Here is a 13,056-nt window from a genome sequence, read left to right on the forward strand (position 1 = left end):
TCACAGGTTTGAGGATCGGTTCCAGGTTTCAACAGTTTTTTTATTTATTTTTAAATTTGAACTATAAAATGGTAATTTACATAGAGTTAAACGATTAATTATCATGAGAAAACAATGAACGATTCTGAAGACAATCAAAATGGGAAGATACATGCCTTTCCAGCTTTGCAAAGTGCAGCACATTGTGCCTCTACTTCTGAAGGAGCCTAACATACAAAAACTGAACTTGGGATCTAAACTTTTTGTTAGAAATAATAACGAATAAACTTTTTCAGACAGAATTTAGACAAAAAAAAAGAAAAAAGTTTTCAGACAGAATTGTAACCTCAACAACGGGACATCCATAAGTCTTAATAGTTTTTTGCAATCTTCATTGTGCTGTTGTGTCACCTGCAAGTGTATGAAGGTCATCATCCACAAGCACACTCATATCCATTTAGCTATGTAGATAGGTTTTTTCTGCGAAGCAGAGACCAAAATCAAACTTCATATTGAATAAGATAAAAATATCGCACCATAAGGAAACCAAAACGAGACCAACCTTCGCAGTTCTTTTACTGAATTTCTCCATGTCTTCCTTGTTCTGAGACTGCAGACACAATAAATACAGAGCTCACTAAGCATTTTTGTACTCTGTGTTTCTGGGTGCTCATGTGCGAGAGAGAGAGAGATGCATATACCACAATGGCTACTGCCAACTCAGAGGCAGCTGCCCTCTTCAACCTAGGTTATCCCATAAACGAGAAAAGAGAAGGCTCGTAATAATAAAGTAGGATGAGTATCATTCTTCCAGTATTCCATCCCAACGAAAACAAAGGAGGTAAAGAAAAAAGTTTACGCTGGCTTTATCCCCGCCTCCAACAGCCTAATCGTCCGGTAAACCATGCCTTGCAGATGACTGCACGGGAAAGCAGCTCAAAATAAAAAACTTTCCAAGCACAAAGATCACATCGAAAGTGGATTTTCATTTTTATGGAGTATCACAATGCCAGTGTACCTGGTGACTTCACCAGCCTCGTTGGTGAGCATCTGAGTGCCTTCCTCTCGACCACAACCTAATCCCCCAATCAAAAGAACCAAAAAACCCCAACACTCAAAATCCAAATCCCAACTGACAATCGAAATGCACAATCGCAGGCATCAATCCATAAAAAGCAACTTAACGAGGAACTGATAGATGCTCATGCTGGCATCGACGGCGATCCTCCGGCCGAAGTAGCTCTCGAGCTTGCTCCTTCATGGCGTTCGGGGCATTGTCCGCGAGCTTAGTCGGTCCCTATCGAAATCGGTGGAAGAGACTCGATGAACAACATATGAAAAATGATGGGATTGAAGGAGACGGAGGTTGAACGAACAATGAAGACGCTTGGGATGAATTGAATTCTAGGATTTCGAGCTCTTCCGCTTCCCACCTAATTTGGAGACATTTGCACGGTGAATGTGAAGAATGGATCTCGTCTTCTTTTTGGAGCCCTAAACCGGTTCCGATTCCGGTTCCATGACGGTTCGGTTCCCGAAAAAAGGAACCGGAATCGGAACCGGTCCCCCCTTGGAACAAAGGAACCGGACCCTCCTCGGTTCGATGCGGTTCCCGGGTAACCCGGGGACCGCGCTCACCCCCTAGTCTCTATCCTCCTTTACGTAGTTTAGCTTATTTTTTTGTTTTATTTTATTTTATTTTGTTTTGTTTTGTTTTATTTTATTTTATTTTTTTGGTTTATTTATTTAAATTGTAATATCTGATGTCAATATTCATAAATTTTGTAGTCATTATCCACGGGATTTTGTCTAAAATTATTGTAATTATTAATTTGATCCGTAAGACATTAGATCATTTTTTTTAAAATTATATTAATTTTTGGGCACTCTAGTAGTATTTTAATTGTTAAATCATTATAACTATTAATTTGATCCAGAAAACTTTAGATTAGATTTTTAATTATTTTGAATCTTTTTATATGTCGTGATGTTCAGAATTAGAGCAATTGTTAACTTAACTTTGTTGTCTCACGGGTTATTTTTTCGATTATTTTAATTATTTATTTGTTGAATATCTTGATTGTTTAGATCTAATGTTTATCTCATAATTATTTGTCTTAGAAAAACACTAAAAATTCAAAAAAAAATTAAAATTAAAATCTTACATCAGCATGTAGGTTTAGTAAATTAGACGTGTAGGTTTAGTAATTAGAAATATTTTAGGATTACATTTTTAGGGTTGCATTTTTTAGAAAATAGGTTAGGGTTAGATAATGTTTGCATATTTTAATTATCCCATTTTTTTTTAAAAATAGTTTTTTTTAAGATAGGATAGGATTTAAGTCAAATTAATCCATAAAATAAATTAGAAAATTATTCTTGTTTAGATAGTTTAATTAGGGTTTTTATTAATTCCGGATTTCAATAAAAATACAAAAATACTAGGTGCATGTTAATTAATTTGCATAATAGGATCATTTAATTAGAATTTGTTTATTAATAAAATTAGGTCATGTAGTTAAAAGGCATGTTTTATGAAAATATTCTAATTTCAAGAAAACCCAAAAAATGATTGCTTGCTTTGTGTGTTGCAATTTATTTATTTATTTGAATGTTTAGTAGTGAATGAGCATTCGTGCGATCATCTTCTTGCATGATAGTAATTTAGTTTAAAATAAATCCAATCTGCCTGCAAAAACATTTAGGGCATTAGAGAAATCTAGTGTAACAAAGTCCTCGTACCCTTAGTTTCTAATTCATAGGCATAAAATAATTCTCCAATTATTTTACTTAGGTGTCTAATCGACATATCATAAACTGATTAGTGGCGACTCCTAGATAATAATCATTTGCATGATAAATATTAAAATCTTAAAGTCGTGAATTGGTATGGGCTTGGGAGAGCCCGCGCTAAATTTAAAGACTTAGTAGTTCATTAGCTTAAACTTAGGTGATGCACCCAAAATTTAGGTTGCGACAAACTGAAAATAGCATTATCAAGGAAGATATTTCAAAAATCAGCAACAAGTTTTCTCTTGGCTCAAAAACTTTGATGTGCATTCTTTTCGATGCATATTACTCATCATAACAAATGTGGTTTAGGTTCTTACATTTCACCCAAAAAAAAAAAAAAAAACCAATGTGGTTTAGGACATGGGAGAATTGATTATGAGAAGAATCATTTCCAAAAGTCAAAGAGAGATTGAAAAGAAACCTCATATGCATCAACACAATTTACAAAATTCACTAGCAAAATAATTTCTAATTGTTCAATCTACAATGAATGTAGTCATTTTGAATTAGAATGTACAAATAGCAGATGAGGCCTAAAAAGATTCACTAGAGATTTGACACAATTCCTAACAAAAAAGTGACCCAAGCTTATCTAGGTACCAAAGAAGAGATGAGAAATTTTCTTGATTATAGGTAATCATGAAGAGAAACAAATTGTATCTGGAAAGTGGCTGCTAATAACACATGATTGGAGACAGTACTAAGTTTGAAAGCCTCACTCAAGTGGATGGAGGAATTGTCACATTTAGTGAAAAAGACAAAGGCAAAATAGTTGGTATTGAAAATATTAAGCGAGGAAATCTGATTAAAGGATTAAAATATAATACGGTAAGTATCAGCCAGTTGTGTGACCAATGATTTAGCATTAGCTTTGAAGAAAGATAGTGCACTAGAACGAGCAAAGGCATGTAGCTACACACACACACACATACTTGATGTCAATCTAGACGATGCTTAGTGCTTGGTATCAACCAAAGAAGAAAGAGACTTATGGCACAAGAAATTGGGACTTGTGAATATGAAGCAAATTTCAAAGATATCATCAAATGATCTTGTTTGAGGACTACCCAAGATCAAATGTGACGAATCAAACTCTTGCAATGCATGAGTTTATCCCACAACAATATTTGGGAGAATTATTCTTAATGAATTTGTTGCAATGATTGAATTTAGATCTTGTTGGTAAGAGGTGACTAGATTTTCATCATGATTGGAGCATAATTTTTGGAGTAGGTGTGGATTTTTTGGCATTGGAGAAACTAGTCACTTTTTAAAGACAACTTTGTTTTCCCTTCAAAATCTGATATAAGTAATTTGGTCATAAACAAATGAAATTATTAAAGCTTCATTAATGAATAACTCAACGTTAAGTAGATCATGCACTTTTTGGATTTTGGTTAAAAAAGATCCTCCACCTTCCAAGTGGATTAAATTGAATACTGATGGGGTCTTTAAAGGCAACCCAAGATTTGTTGGTGTAGGGGGTTTATTTAGAAACAAAAGGGGTGATTGGATTGGTGGTTTTGCCACATTTGTATGAATATGTTTGGTGGGCTTTGTGATTGGGACTCAACTTTGCAAAACAATTTGGATTTGATAAGATCATTGTTGAGATTGAATCTAAAGTCATCACTTATATATTTAGTCTAGAGCTTATGATTGATAATAGAAGATTATTACACTCTCACTTTGAGTTTAAGGCAACATAACTTTCGGGAAGGAAACTGCTTTCTAATTTGCTTACTAATCTTGGTGGATACTAGTTTTTTTCATTACATTTTACAGAGTCACTTCATGTTTTGTTAGGTGATAAAATATGGATAGTAGATTGATGACATTAATCTTTTGTATTTGGCTTTAGCCCCTTTCCATACAAAAAAAAATAAAAAAAAAAAAATCAAGAATTTGGCTCTCAACGGGTTAAAATTTAACTTGCAAGAAAGATTTAAAGGCCAAGACTTTCCTGATTTTTTTTCAATTAGTGACGAGAGTGTTGAAGTATGAGCTATTGCTAAAAGACAGAGACAAATGGCCACATTTATACAAAACGTGGCTTTAATAGAAATATATGAGTTAGATATTCAATCTTAACCAAAAGGAAAAAAAAATTGAAATAGTTGTGGTAAAAATGGTGCTCGACAAGCTTTATATTTGTCTTCAACCCTGCCATAATAAAAGAAACAACCATGACTAGGGCTAAAGACACTCAAGTTTACTCGTTTGATATTAATAAATCGAGAAAAGTACACTACAAGTGTCATAACTTTGCACAAAATGGGACACTTAAGTGTCACATTTGAAGAAAAGTGGGACATTCGAATGCCACATTCGACGAAGCCAGCCGGAAATCATACGTAGCATTTAAATATTAATATTTCTTGCCAAGGTGGCCTGCCGGAGAGCTGACTCAGCTCTAATTTATCCAAAACGACATCGTTTCGATAGTTGGCCAAAATAGAGCTCTTAAATCAACCAAAATGACATCGTTTTCCAAATTGCCCTAAATCTAAAATCCTAAATCGGGCAAAATGCCATTGAAGTGCTGTAGCCCTAGTCCTGGACCTTAATTCAATTTGCCCCAAATTCTTCAGTCGAATATTGGAAATGGAGAGCAAGACTTTCAGCATCTACTTAAATTTCTCTTGCCAAAGCGAATGAGAAGGCGAGTGGTTATGTTTTTGTGGGTTACCAAGTCCAAGAAGAACATCGTGGACTCGAATGAATCTTAGGAGAAGATTCTATAGATGTGCCCAATACAGAGAATGGTTGAAGTGCAAATATTTCAAATGGATTGATGCGAAATTCTCTCATTAAACCACATAGGTGATATTAGACCTACTTGATGAATGTCATCAACCTCCATCTACGCTTGTGGACGACTTAGATGATATTGACTCAATGCAAGCTCAAGCATCTTTTGCTAACCAATTGACGAATGGAGTTTCAAGGATGAAAATTGAATAGAAGTATTATCGAGTGTTTATTGTGTTGTTTTTTTGTATATCCTACTTTATGATAAAATGTAAAGTACTAGAAGCTGAGAAGAAATTTCTCCGATTGCCATAGTTGTAAATGAGTGGAGAAATGTACTTGTTTTGAATGAAATGTAATTTATCATTTTGGAAAATGAGAAGAAGTTTTGTGTTGTCTACAAGATTGTTGTGGATTTTTATTTTTTGGGCCGTTATTGTATTATGTGTTACTTCTTGTGCTTGTGAGGAGGTCAAGAAATTGGAATGAATGAATGAATGAGATGCTGTTTGTACTTATTTTTACTTATTCTTGAATATAAATTGATGATGATGGAATGTATATTGGGTCAATGTGTTGTGGTAACTTATTTACTTGAAATGAATATAAACCAGCAGCTTCTCTGGTTTGCTGCAAACCACTATATACATAGGACAAACACGAGTGATTACTCGAGTGCTATAAGTTGTATGTAGTGATCACTTAAGTGCTAGTCATAATAATTAAAAAAAAAAAGAATCATTTAAATGTTAAATTATTAGTAAAAGTGATCACTTAAGTGCCACTTGTGATTAAAAGTGACACTTAAGTGCTAGATTTTTTAGAATGTGATTAGTTAAGTGCTAATTTTTTTTGTACGTTTTCTCTATAAATTGCACCAGCCATCAGCTACTACTAGCCACCACCACCGCCCACCACTAGCCACCATCGGCCTCCAGCCATCACCACCAGCCATACTAAGCATCCCAAGCATCCACTTGAACCACCACTAGCCACCACTATACTAGTAGTATGCTGCTACAGAAGTTGCTAGTGCAAGGTGCCTTACACCAACTTGCACCTGCACTACCTGGTGCAAGATGTGCATATTGCATATTTATATCTTGCACTAGGTGTAGCACAAACCCCCAACCCAACCCCTATAATAGACTCACCATCAGTAGGCATTAGCACCACCGGCCACCACCACTAGCAACACCAACATCCCAACTACCACACCAGCACGTAGCCACCACCATAGACCTGCCATTAACAACCACTATTGGTGATGGGTTGTGGATCTGTTGCAAAAGGGGCTCGTGCAAGCTAGGCTATGCACACTGCACTTTTGCACTAGTAGTAGCTGCAGCAAGAGGCCCTAACCCAACTCTCACAATGCACCCACCACCACCAGGCTTCACTAGCCACCACCTCTAGCCACACGAGCACCCCATTCATCACCACAATCCACCACCAAAAGCAATAAGTAAAAATAAAAACAAAATAAAAAAATAAAAATGAAAAAGGAAAAATGACAAGCAATTAGATTGTTTCATTGATATTGAAATGAAGTCTGAACTCGCATAAACTCAATGACAAACTATTAAAAAAAAAACATCCACAGTTGTTTAACTGACTCCTCAACCCCACAAACCATATCCTATCACATTTTATCAATCAATATGCATAATGCCTCCTGTTCGTGCACCTTTTGATGAACTTTTCACTTGATTCATAATCCATGCACTTTTTCCAATTAGACGTAAGACTTTTTCTTCAACTATCTCGGGATGTGTTGATTCTGATGGAGCTGCAATTGTCATAGGCTAAACTGATTCAGAAGGAGCTGCAACTGTTGTAGGCTGAACTGATTTAGATGGATCTGCAACTGGGTTCTTCTTACTCTTCTTTCTTGTTGGCGCAGCCAATGTTTTCTTCTTTGTTGGCATAGCCGTTAATTTTTGAGTTGGGCCTTAAGAGATAAGAACCTTTGAACTTCTCCCAGGTTTCGAAAAGAAAACTCAATTATCAACAAAAGTTTGCACTATAAATTAAATTAAATGCAGCCTATAAAAATTACATTAAGAATAATTGTTCCAAAATGCTTATTTGTATAAAGGCCATAACCATATTATTTTAGCCTCTTCTCAAGAGCTCCTCTTGTTCGAAGGGGAGCGTCACTTTCAGGTACTTATAATTAGTTGGCTCTTCTTCTTGCATGTGATTTCTTGGGCCCTTGTTGTGACTGTTCAACTATAGCAAGGGCTTCTTCGACCAATTCTTTAGCTATGCGTCTTCTAGATGGCCCTTTGTAGGTGGCTCTTGATTTGACTTTCTTATAGTTGTTTTTCTATTTAGCCATTCAACTTTAGTGACACATTCAGTAAGCTTTTGTGGTGGCCCTTGTGATGACCCTTCTAATGGTCTTTGTGGTGACCTTGGTGATGGATCTTGTGGTGGCCTTTCAGTTGGGCCCTCTATTGGCAGCTGAGTTGTAGTTTGTCTTTTTCGAATATAAGAAAAAGACAAAGGACATCATAAATATAACATCAGGCCATATAACAATATCAAGGAAAACTAACTCAAATTATTGAACTTACTGGGTATTTTTTTCTTTGCTGCTGTTGATGAACAATCGACTTAACTGGCCCTCCAGTTGCTTCGGCCAATCCTGCAGTTGGTTGTCTTCTACCTTGCCTTTTTTGAACAGGCCCTTCAGTTTCAAGTATAGCAGGGGCTTCGGCCAATTCTTCACGTGGATGTCTTCTTCATTGCGTTCTTTGAACAAGCCCTTCAATTTCAAGTATAGTAGGAGCTTCGGCCAATTCTTCACGTGTCATTCCCGTGTACTAACAAAGACAAAAACATTACATACATATCACTTATATCTATGTACATATTTGTAACCAACCATAAAGCAAAATAAACACAATTGTCATGACTTACTAGCTTTATTGTTGTGGATTGAAGAATAGTCGATCCACTTCGCCTTTCTTTTCCAACTATCCCTTCACTAAGGCCTTTGGCCCTACTCAACTGTTCCTAATGCTTTCTTAATTGACAACATCTAGTATTGTGCCCTACTATGTGGCAAAAAGAGCACTTTATTGGTACACCTGTCCTATTCATCCTATGCTGACATGAGACCTCTCCCTCCATCATTTTCGTTTTTGCTTTGGTCTTCCCATTTTCTTCTTTATTGACAAAGGTTGAGGTGCTTCGCGATATGTTGGCTCCTAGAACTTGCTACTTTTGATTGGCTACAACATGAATTGATACGAAGCAAGATATCTCGGTTTCTTGTACCAATCATTAATGTAGTCTTTTGTGTTGTGGCCCTTCAATTCAATGGCACATATGTCATGTGTACAAGAAATTCCACTTAGTTGCCATGCTCTACATAAACATTTCCTCGTATCTAAATGAACAACATATTTATCGGAACCCTTCATGATCTCATATTCTTCATCCCCATTCCAAATGGGATGACAATACCTACTTGCAGCCAAGTTCTCATCCAATTTCTTAGTAATCTTAAGACCACATTGCCTAGTCCACTTTGCAGCCTCATCTCTTTGTCTGTGCAACCGAGTCATGACCATAACCCGTATGTCTTCAAGCATTGAGATAATTGGTTTGCATCTGGCCTCTATTATCTTCCCATTGAATGATTCGCGGATGTTGTTATCGATGTTATCGCACTTGAATTCCTCGCTGAAGAACACCCTACACCAATACTTCGGTTCTGTTTGGAATAGTGCATCATAACCTTCATTTGTCAATTGAAGCTGTTCTTCTTTAGCCATCCTAAAGTCAGCCATATTCGTGTTTTTTGCTAGCTACCAAAAGTGCGACTGCAGCTTGTCCATTTTAAATTTCTTTGCCCAATTTGCATATATGTGCTGCGCACATAGTCGATGTTCAACATAAAGTAACAACTCAGTTATTATTGGAACCAGTCCCTATAATAATTTAAAATAATAAATGTAAACAAATGACATGTTAATATTAAAAAGAAAACAATTGACCAAATTTTTGAAAAAGTAAACATTACCTTTTGTTGGTCACTCATAAACGCCCACCCTACCCCATTTGTTATCTCCAAATTAGTAATCAAATTTTTTAGGAACTATGACTAATTGTCCTTGTTCTCTTCTTTCACAACAACATAAGCTAGTGAAAACATTTGGTTATTTGCATCTCTTCCAATTGCTGCTAGCTATTCTCCCTTGCACAAACCCTTTAAAAAGCGCATGTCCAATCCTATAATCTGTCGACAACCAAATAAAAATTCTTGTTTGCATGCATTAAAGCAAACATAGAACTTATCGAACTTGGTCCTAATATCAGGAAATGGTCTCTCCATGACCTCTACATACACTCTACTTGAAGGATTTTACAACCTACACTCCCAAGAATAATCCCACAATTGTCCATATTCGCTGCTATATTGACTAATGAATATTTTCATCACCTTTTGCTTTGATCTTTTGCATTGAGTCCTGGATATATTGATGCCTACCTACTCCTTCACCAGCATCCTAAACTAAGTAGTATTAATCCGAGGCATCAGCTTAATCAAGTCAAAGAAGTGGTTCGACAACCATGCACTTGTTACCCTTTTATTTTGAAAATTAATGGAACAAGTATGTTCCTCTTGGTAGGCTCTAATATGGAAAGATCCACTTCTCTTAACGAATGCGCCATAGATCTTATGTGGACAGTTTTGCTGTGAATACCTAGCTCTGACAAAGGTCTTAGTGTTTCTAATGAAGTCAATATTCCTCTGTGCAACAATGGAGTTCTTTAGTATAGCTTCTCTAAATTGTTTCACATCATGAAATTTCATACCTACCGACAAAGTAGGAGAGGCAACGGATGGATCATAAGAAGGAAACTTACTTTTCCTTCTACGCGCAGCTCCTTCATCTTCTTCAAGCTCATCTTGGGAAGTAGCATTTTCGACGCTTTCTTCATAATCAGTCTCCTCGCCAGCAACACTAGCACCAACATCTGTAGGGCCTTTGGCCCTGTTTGAACTTCATCAGCTACCTTCAAAGCTGCAAACTTATTTGTCAAAAAATCCCTTTGCTTTTTTTCTTGACTCTACAAGCTCCTCGTCGTCGTTATCACTTATGAAATTTTCAGTAGGCAACCCTTCATCATCATCATCAGTTGATTTAGCTATTTCCCACTCTAATCCAGTGATTGTGACATCACCTATGTCATCATCACTTTGGTGAACTGCATCTGCACTCCTCTCCCGTCCATCATATTTATCCCGCTCTCCTTTGACCCTAACGTCAGTACTACCTTGAATACCTCCTGTTTGTCCTACTTGGGCACTCTCTCCATCATCATCTTTGTCCTCACTTTCACTATCATACTCAACATATATTTTTACCTCTTCACCAAGAAGATAATGGTATAGAACATCCCTGAAACCATTATCATATTCTAAGCATCTCAAACCATCATCTCTTAAGTCTTTCCCAAGAATACAATACAGCAACTTTTGAACTTTATAAGGCAAATAAGTCCTTATATCCCTAACAAATCGACGGCGGATCCTCGAGTGCCTTAACTTTGGCCAAGGGACACTTAAGTGCCATAACTTATTAAAGGTACACTTAAGTGCCAAAATCGGAGTAAAATGGATCACTTGAGTGCCAATCCGGCGAAAATCCGGCCAAAATGTCGACGTGGCACTTTTTCGGCGAACCAAGCTCAAAACGACACCGTTTTTCACGCTGACGTGGCCAAAACGGCGTTGTTTTGGTGACATGGCAAAAAAATAATTAAATTAAAATTAGTTGAAATGTTTAAAAATAATAATTTTAAAATTAGATTTAGTTAAAATATTTTAAATTAATAATTTTGAAATTAAATTTAGTTGAAATATTAAAAAATTAATAATTTAAAAATTTTAAATCTTTTTTTTTTTAAAAAGGAAATGGGGGAGGCGGCGAGGGTTGGGCTAACTATTCCTCGGCCCGCCGCCGCCACCACTGGAAGGGCCGCGATGGCGGGCGAGGGTCGGCGGGGTTGTCGAGCCTTGGCCGGGGGCCGGCGACCGGCGGCGGTGGCGAGGGTCGGCGGCCCTCGCCGATCCGGCCAAGGGCCGCCGCCCGTGGGGGTCGCCCCAGCGGGCGGTGGCCCTTGGCCCCCGAGCGAGGCCTCCGACCCTCGCCGGATCTGGGCGAGGCTCACGGCCCTAGCCGGATTTGGGCGGGGCCGCGAGCTCTAGCCACGATCCGGCGAGGGCTCACGAGCCCTCGCGTCGGTCGGCCGTGGTTGCTAACCCCTAGTTAGGGCCCGGCGACCACACGCCGACCCTCCCCGCCGTCGCGGACCCTTCCCGGCGGCGGTGGGGTGGTCGCGGCCGAGGGCTAATCCCTCGGCCGCCTCCCCCACTTTTTTTTTTTTTTTTTAATATTTCAACTACATTTAATTTTAAAATTATTATTTTTAAATATTTTAACTAAATTTAATTTTAAATTTATTAATTTTAAATATTTTAACTAAATTTAATTTTAAAATTATTAATTTTAAATATTTTAACTAAATTTAATTTTAAAATTAATTTAATGAATTTTTAATTTTTTTTTTACCACGTCGCCCGAACGACGCCGTTTTGGCCACGTCGGCGTGCAAAACGACATCGTTTTGGGCGCGCTTCGCCGGAAAAATGCCATGTTGGCGTTTTGGCCGGAGTGGCACTCAAGTGATCCGCTTTTTTTTTCGAATGTGGCACTTAAGTGTACCTTTCGTAAGTTATGGTACTTAAGTGTCCATTTGGCCAAAATTATGGCACTTGGAAGCGTTCTTTTGCTTGAACAAATCTTATATAAGATGCCTTTTTTATCTCGATAAAGATGGTGCCCTCATTTCCACCCTCATACTCCCACTTATCCTTCCCAATCACAAATTCCCCACTGTAGCAAACTATGACAGCGACATAATCTTTGTCATAAGCCATTTTTGCACCAAGAACAAGAAAAAGAATAATTAGTTTTTGGGACCACATCTACAAAGAACAATAGACAATAGACAATTGCACATGGGAGTCCTCTCACTCTCATGGACTTTATTAAACAGAGGTCCTCACACTGACAATATGCCCCTACATGACAGCAAAAAAAAAGGTCGCCATTTTATTTATTTATCTTCCCTTCCCTTAAAATATTAACCAAAAACAGAGGTCCCCCACAACAAGCACAGCCCAAGCAATTTTGTCTACTATCTTTTGTTAAACTAAACCTGCGATGTGAGAGAATGTACATCAAATTAATCAAATCTATTTTTCCCGTGAAAACACATAAAAAAAATTAAGAAAAGTTCGATGTAAAAATATGGGGTGAAAGTTCTGGTTCTCATCCAACCAGGAGAAATCATACTCTACTCTATGATGTCTGGCCATTAATATATTGTGTCAAGAGGTCATTACATAAACCAAGAGAAATTTAGAGGAAAATCCAAGTCTTGAATTTATCCATTGCACAGTAAGCTGATACTACATGTCAAAAGAGCTAATATAAACTTTAAAATGAGGTA

This window comes from Eucalyptus grandis, chromosome 8 (genome assembly GCF_016545825.1).
Source record: "Eucalyptus grandis isolate ANBG69807.140 chromosome 8, ASM1654582v1, whole genome shotgun sequence".
In the NCBI taxonomy this organism is placed as follows: Eukaryota; Viridiplantae; Streptophyta; class Magnoliopsida; order Myrtales; family Myrtaceae; genus Eucalyptus; species Eucalyptus grandis.